We start from the raw sequence: 8069 nt of genomic DNA on the forward strand, positions 1-8069 counted from the left end.
CCTTTTGATAAAAGATGCAAAGTAATATTACAGTTTCACCTTTACAAGTGTTCACTGCCTCATATAAAATTTCAGTTCTCTGTTCAGTTCTTCAGGTTATAAATGCACGCTTGTAAATAGCCTATGTGACAGCAATTAACTAAAAGGCGCAAGGACCAAAAACTGTTATGATGATATGGACTATCATCTGACAGTTTGGCAGTATATTAGTTTGTCTTCTTGTTAATTATTCTGGATTATTCTGTAAACAATGTCCAGGAGTTATAAATGGGAGTCTTGACCCAGATATCTGCTTGCTACACAGGTGGTTGGGTTCTCAGATTGGAGGGCATGCATCCTGTAGCAGGTACCTCAAAGCTGTATTCTGTTTCTGCAACAACTTATATAGTGTGAGTAGCGGTAAATAACTGAGCAGACAAAATTAAAATGATTTTCTTGTCAGCTTTTGTTATTGTGCTTGTGACTTTTGGCAGGACTAGAACCACAAACACATATTTATAGCAAACACAAGTGACAGGCAATATAAAGTCAGTGGAGCATCTTTGTCTTCCCCTCTGCTTTGTCTTTGTGGTAACAGCTGAGAGTGAAGGGTATTGTGGAAATTAAGTCAAATAGCAGACAAAATGTTATTGTATAAATCCTAAACCTACCATGAGTTCATCATTCAAAGAACGTTTGGTGAGAAATAAGATTTTTGCTCCAGGATATTTTACGAGAAAAATGTATTTGATTTTTTTTCTTGTAAATGATAACTTGAGCAAAACAAGTACGAAATAAGTCTTGTCAAAACAAGAACTCGTGATAAATATATAGATTTACCTTGCTTGGGCAAGGTAGCATCATATTATCTTTACAAAAAAAAAGGTTGTTATTTTTCTGACTGCTGCTGGTAAGGTTCTTCCAGCTGTTCAAGTCATATTCAGTAAGCATTGGCCCAGAACAAAATAGTCTGGGATGGAGAGTGCCGGGGTGGGTATCCATAATCAACTCTAGTGGGCTGCCTTTAGAGTGCAAACAGCAGGTATCAAACAGTTTAGGGTCTATTTGTTGTGCTGAGTGCTTTCCACAAAAGCTTGCATGAGACTCTCTGACCTTGTCAAGGGGGTTAGAAGGAGATTTCACGGAATCCCTTTCTGACTGCAGAAGAGACCAGCAGCGATGTGACAAAGCTCTCACTGATTTCTTCTTGAATTATGTATCTTTAACTTGTTTTAACAGCCACCTGATACCACAAGAAATAACGCATGAATTTTCTGTCCTTGTATGCACAACAGTTTTGAAAGGATGGAATTTGACTGGATTATACAAGCTTTGTGACTACCAGTAGATAGCTTGCAAAAAAAAAAATGCTTTTCAGCATCTTCCAGCATCAGCTTGTTCAGAGATATTATCTAGTTTGGGCATCTCTGGTGTGTAACAAATAACCAATGGGGGAAACATGACTGAATGATTATGTTCATGCCATTCAGGTGTTAATGTAAACATTTGAAGGGCAAACGTGGCTTCGTCTCACGAGATGAATACAGGCATCAGAAGAGGACTGGCGAGTTCAATTACGCGAGCAACAGCAATTTTGGGGTCGTCATGTGATATGATGGAGCCAGCACAAATACATTGTGCCATGTCAACCATATGAACTGGGGCAGGCACAATAAAGGCAATGAAATTGATTGAATGTGACTTTGGGGAGAAAAATGTCTTCCCACAAGATTTCTTTCCCTTTCAAAACGCCTCAAAGAAAATGTAATCTCCATGTTTAACATTGTCATATCTGAGTCTATAATCTTTAAGACAGCAAATGAAAAAAAAGCGCATGACAGTTGGCATACAGTATACATTTAATGTCAATTATTAACACAGCCCTGTGCACTTAACCCAGATAAAAACTGACTGCTGATGACATTTATAAAGATGGGAAGAAAAAAGGCACCTATTGATATTTTTCTTCACCTGGATGCCACGAGAGAGATCCGTTTTTACTGTAGCAAATCTCAGGAGGCGCAGAGATAGTTGCTGGAATGGAGTGGTGAAGCGAAGAGCCAGAAGGCAACAGCATCTGCTCTCTCTGGAGACTGTCATCAGCAGTTTGGCCTAAAAGAATGGATACTTATGTTGAAATATCTATGCGCCGGGTCTATTTTTTTCCCCTGACATTGCAATACTGTAGTTTTCTTTGTTAATTTTAAAATTTCATAATGTGCATGCAGTGACATTTGACTCAATGGTGGGATCAAATAACAGAGCAAGTAGCACTCAGTAAATGTCAGTCGGACTTGGGAAATAATGGAGGAAAAAGGCATTTGCATGAAAGCTTAAAAAAAAAAATAACAGAGCAAGGTGTGCACTGCGCCAGCAAACTGTTAGCTTTTTATTCTGCTTTTCACCTTCATTTTTTCATATCGCACACTTCAGGTGTAGAAAGGTTTGTGTCTGGGAAGTTAATGAGTTGTTTCGCCTGAGAGAAATGTGCCTCAGTCTTATCCACGACGAAGATATAATGGAAAAGATTAATATCCTTAAAAGAATCTATTAAATGTTAAGATCAACTGATGAAAAAGGTGAGACACTCAATTTCCATTAAACATGAGGAGCTCGGCAAATTGAAAAACATCCGGCTCAAGACTTCAGTTATTTTAATAGCAGTTTTGGCTGATTCTACCCACTAAGACATTAATACTCTACTGAATAAGATTCAAAGGCCAGATTCTCACACTGCCTTCTATAAAGATAATCTTATTTCTTACTTGGCTGAACTTGAGAGTTGGCTCAGGCAGATAAAATAGACACCAACTGTTTCCCATTGACCTTTCCAGAAAGGAGCAGGAGAATGCTTGAGAAAACAAAAACATTCAATGAAAATGCAAATGAATCACTTGAAAAGCATTCCCCACTATTTAAATGTAAGTTGTTTGCTGGCAGTGATTTATTGATCTCAGGGAAAAGAAATTTGAGTTGTTAAACCAACAGCAAGATATTATCTTCTTCTATTATTGAATCTTTGAAACTGTTTGCACACCACTTGTCTTTCTTTTGTCAGAGCCATGGGACTAAACACACTGTGTATGAAAGGTGCGCGTGATTTATTTATTTATTTTTTGCGTGTGTGATATTAAAGCAGGAATGCCCATAGAAGTATATGACTTTTATCTACCAAACTCCCCCCCCAAAACACACCCACACACACACTACTGTTTAAAAGGCATTGTGTGGTGATGCATAACATGATCTACAGTATGACATGTTCTCTATGTCTGATAGAAATCAGCCTCGGGGGAATGGTGTCATTGTAATCAGCAGTAATATCATCTTAAAATGTCATTTTTTTAAAGGTGACATAATAGGAAACATTGAAAGAGTAGACACAGCTGAGGGGGAAGCTGAGTACAAAACTGCTCTGTGTTTTTTTTTTCCTGAGCCATCTCCAGCGTTCCCACCCTGAGCAAAACTCAATGATTTATTGACATTTTTACTCTGCCTAGTCACCCTCCGGACAAAGTAACAGCCAACACCTTATCTTGTAGGCTTGCTATTCGGAAGAGAAATCTGACATTACTAGATCTATATTGCTGCCATTATTTGTAAAATATTTGACTTTATGCATGTCATTCGGCAAATATAAGAACAAACACGACGTGCCCCTAAAAACCTTGTCACCTGCTACGTAACATTCGAGCCAACAGCTCCTGGGAGCTCAGGGCTGTGTACCTCCTGTATGTATCTGTACCCACCATTTTAGATTTAGGAGACAACTCTTGTGGCCATTCTCACAAAAATCATCCTTGCTTTTCAGAGAGCAGCCGTCAGAACCATTCAGGAAAGAGTCCATTGAATCAGCAGTGCATGAACCTTCTTCAGACAGATACTGGTGGTCTGCCGGTCAGGAAAAAGTATGTTTGATTGGCTTGTTGCACTGCAAAAATGATAGATATAGATTCGGGGGATATTTTTTCTCAATTCACAACAAAGTTTGTTTTGTTTTTTTGTTTTTTGTTGTTCAGCTGTGAGCAAACTAAAAAAGGAGGGAAAAAAACGCAACATGTGCACAATAATTATAGAGTTTTGTAAATTTTTCTTGTGCTGTTTGTTCTCATTTATCAGAGCATAAATATATTAGCCTCAGCAAATGTCAAACTAAATGAGCATGCGATTGATGTGCACTATATTTATCTACACAGTCATTTTCCTCCTGATACTCTATATATTACTTATTGTGAACAAATCTCCGGTAAAGAACAAAGCAAACAATATCTGATATCTGACAGAGTGCATTCATTTGATGTGAGTTTCACTGCTGCTCAAAACCTTTTAAAAACATATCAGTGAGCAACACAATTGAATTGAATGCATCCATGAAAAGAACTGTAAATTATTTTGAAGTGACTGTATATAAACAACAGCCTGCCTCTGTAGTGCAAGTATTAATTAATCCCCTGGCATACACACTTGCTACTACTGTTTGTGTGAGTGTCAAAAATGTCAAAACTACAGTGCCTAGCTGTGTCCAAAAAAATTGAAAAATGAAAGTATATACTTGTTTGTTTTGAAAGATTTAGTGTTTCAAAGTGGGAGCTAGTGAACTTTCAGCTGAGGAAAGATAAAGTGATGACACAGGCTGTATAGAAACTCTTGAGAGACAACATGTTGTTTCCTTTTTTATGGCCTACATTTGCAATAACAAATTACAGAACATGAGGAAGGAAATTCATTCCTTAACATTCTCCAACTTATTTTCCCTGGTACAATATTTGAGTTCACCTATAGCACTATGCAAAAGTCTCAAGTCACCCCTAATTTCTTCATATTTTGCTGGGAAAATAGGAAATAAGTGTAACCATTTATTGAAACATGTGCAAACACAGAAAGATATAAGAGGGTATAAGGCAAAAAACAGAGTCTGCCCAGTTCTAACAAGCTTGAAAGTCAGCATTTGATATCACCACCTTTATTCTTCAACACAGTCTGAACTCTCTTAGGTAGTCCCATATAATCCCACCTTCCTTCACCAATGTGAGTCTGGGGTCCTGGGGAGGCCAATCCATGACTCATAGTGTTCTATTGTGTGTTTTTCAATTCAATTCAATTCAATTCAATTCAATTTTATTTATATAGCATCAAATTACAACAACTGTTGCCTCAAGGTGCTTTTTATTGTAAGGTATAGACAAAAATACAAAGAAAACAGAGAAAACCCCAATGATCATATGAACCCCTATGAGCAAGCGCTTTTGTGACAGTGGGAAGAAAAACTCTCTTTTAACAGGAAGAAACCTCCAGTAGAACCAGGCTCAGGGAAGGGCAGCCATCTGCCAGGACACAACAGAACAAAGACATTTTGTGGAAGAGAGCCATAGATTAATAATAACTAATAATTAAATGCAGAGAGGTGTATAAATACATAGTGAGTGAAAAAGGTGGCTGAAGAAGAAACATGGGAATCCCCCAGCAGCCTAGACCTGTTGCAGCGTAACTAAGGGAGGATTCAGGGTCATCTAATCCAACTCTAACTATATGCTTTATAAAAAAGGAAACTTCAAACCTAATCTTAAAAGTAGAGACGGTGACTGTCTCCCGAATCTAAACTGGAAGCTGGTTCCAAAGAAGACGGGGCTGGAAGCTGAAGGCTCTGCCTCCCATTCTACTTTTAAGTACTCTAGGACAGGGGTGGGCAGCTCCAGGCCTCGAGGGCCGGTGTCCTGCAGATTGTAGATGTGTCCTTGAAGCAACACAGCTGATTTAAATGGCTAAATGACCTCCTCAACATGCCCCGAAGTTCTCCAGAGGCCTGGTAACGACCTAATTATGTGATTCAGGTGTGTTGACCCAGGGTGATATCTCCAGGACACCGGCCCTCAATTCCTGGAGTTGCCCACCCCTGCTCTAGGAGTACCAAGTTGTGGTTTCATTGTAGCAGTGTTGTTATCATTGTCATTACTGAATAATAAAGCCTATGTCAATCAGACACTTTCTAGATGGTATTGCTTGGTGGACCAAAAATGATGGTAATTTTCTGTGTTTTTGACAACATCCCCAACTCCAGTGACTGAAATGCAGCCTCAAACACCATGGTTAAAAATGGTTGTTGATACTCGCTGAACTTATTAATGACGATTTTACATTTGCATTCATCCCTTTATAAGACCTATTGTTACTTATTCCCAGCACATTTCCTGTGTAATTTGGCATTCCTCAGTCTTTTCACCCTGTTTCCATTCCTTAAGCATGACTTCTTGACAGTCACCCTTTTAGTGAGACCATTTTAGACGAGGCTGCAGTAAACAGTAGAAGGACAAACTGAAGGACCAGATGCATCTCTCAGATCTTTCCTGGAGTTTTTGCTGCACACCAAGCAGTTTGTCCAATGTCAAGCTTTCATCTAAAAGCTCATTGGGAATCTCCTTATTGGTAAAAAAAAAAAAAAAAAAGAAAAGAAAAAGAAAAAAGAAATATTATTTATTGCCTGTCAAACTTTGTTATCTTTAGATTTATTTATTTTTTAGAATTTTTTCAGCTAAAGAAGTGGGAGCAAATTACGTGTTTTTGCAACAGGCTGCTAGTCACAAAGTGTCTAAAGATTTGATTTGTCTGCTACTGTATATGTAGACACCTCACTTGAATGATTCGTACACTAGGTCAGCATTAAGTGGCTTAACAAACAAAAAAATGGTCAGATACAAGGACTAGACTGAAAAAGAGTGAAAAGCACCCAAAGTTTGAAAGACCTTTAGAGAGCCTAACGAACTCTCGCTTAAAATCGCATAAAAAAAAAAAGTCTGGCTCCTTGAAAGCAAAATTTAAAGGAGCGGTTTGAGACTTTTCCATAATACTGTAGGTGGCTTTAAGCACAACAAAACCACAACATTCAAAATACTAAAATTGTTTATGTAGCTCATGTTTAAGGTTTATTATTTCTGACTGGGCTGAAACAAGCTCTTCACTGCACATCACTCGGCTCTAACCTCTTTCAGTCTGCTGACAGCATAGTTTGTGTGGCTTTGTTGTTTGTGTGTGTGCGTGACCATGTTTGTATATGTGTGTCTAAATTTATTTCATGTTTAGAGATTCATTATTAGCCATTCATAATTGGCAGTTGGACATCAGGGATGCATTGGTACCAGGTTCAGTCGGGTCAATGCCAGAATAATTGTTCAGTCTCACGTTACAATACGCTTTTGATACTTGAGTGTCCTTTGCACATGTACTGCTTTTGTGTCGTTCCTGAATGCAGTGATTGCCTGTCAGTTCAGAGAATTAATATAGCATTTTATAAAAGACACAGAGAGAAGTAAATGTTTAACAGCTGATTCAGTGGTACATTAATCAGATGTATTCAGACGTAATGGTGCATCTTCTCACCTTTTCTTGATACTATACTGAATAAGTCGCTTTCAATAATCCATTTTAAGTTATTCATGCTACTTGGTCACAGATCAAAAAGTAATCTGACGGTATCACTCACACCAATTGCAAATATTTAACTTTGACCATATGCCCCCATCTTGCTTTGGGTTCTGGGTAATTGTCTGTGTGAGTCACAGGAATAAAGATCAATGGCAGTATTGATTTCAGGGTTCTGTGTTTGAGATACACAGTCTCCACTGTGCTCCATGAATTTCACATATTTCTCAACAATCTCCCTGTGAAGCAGATGACTTGAATGAAGCTCAGCCCTTTGTTAAAAAAAAGTGTCATCATGCAAAAACCTCTATAAACTATTAATGACTTCCTCATCTCTGGAAACTATTGTTCTGCTCTGAACAACTCAGCAATTTATGCTGCCTGGCTTTCTCCTATATGTCCCAAACCCCCACACAGTTGACTCTGCCAAAGCCACAGACATTAATGCTGTGTTGTAACGTGCATACATCTCCAGCAGTTTCTTGCCGTTTCTCTCACTCTGGGTATTCTTCGCTCCTTCCTGAACTGGGAATGCACCCTGTCTTCCTGAGCAAGCATCAAAATAAAATGTGATGTCTCTATGCCGTAGAGATGGCAGTGTTAGCTGCAGGCCTTGGGCATGTTCTGCATGCCAGTGATAAAAAACAAAAAAATCTAGACACAATTCAAAAGTA

Source organism: Oreochromis aureus, linkage group 20, assembly GCF_013358895.1.
Source record: "Oreochromis aureus strain Israel breed Guangdong linkage group 20, ZZ_aureus, whole genome shotgun sequence".
Lineage (NCBI taxonomy): Eukaryota > Metazoa > Chordata > Actinopteri > Cichliformes > Cichlidae > Oreochromis > Oreochromis aureus.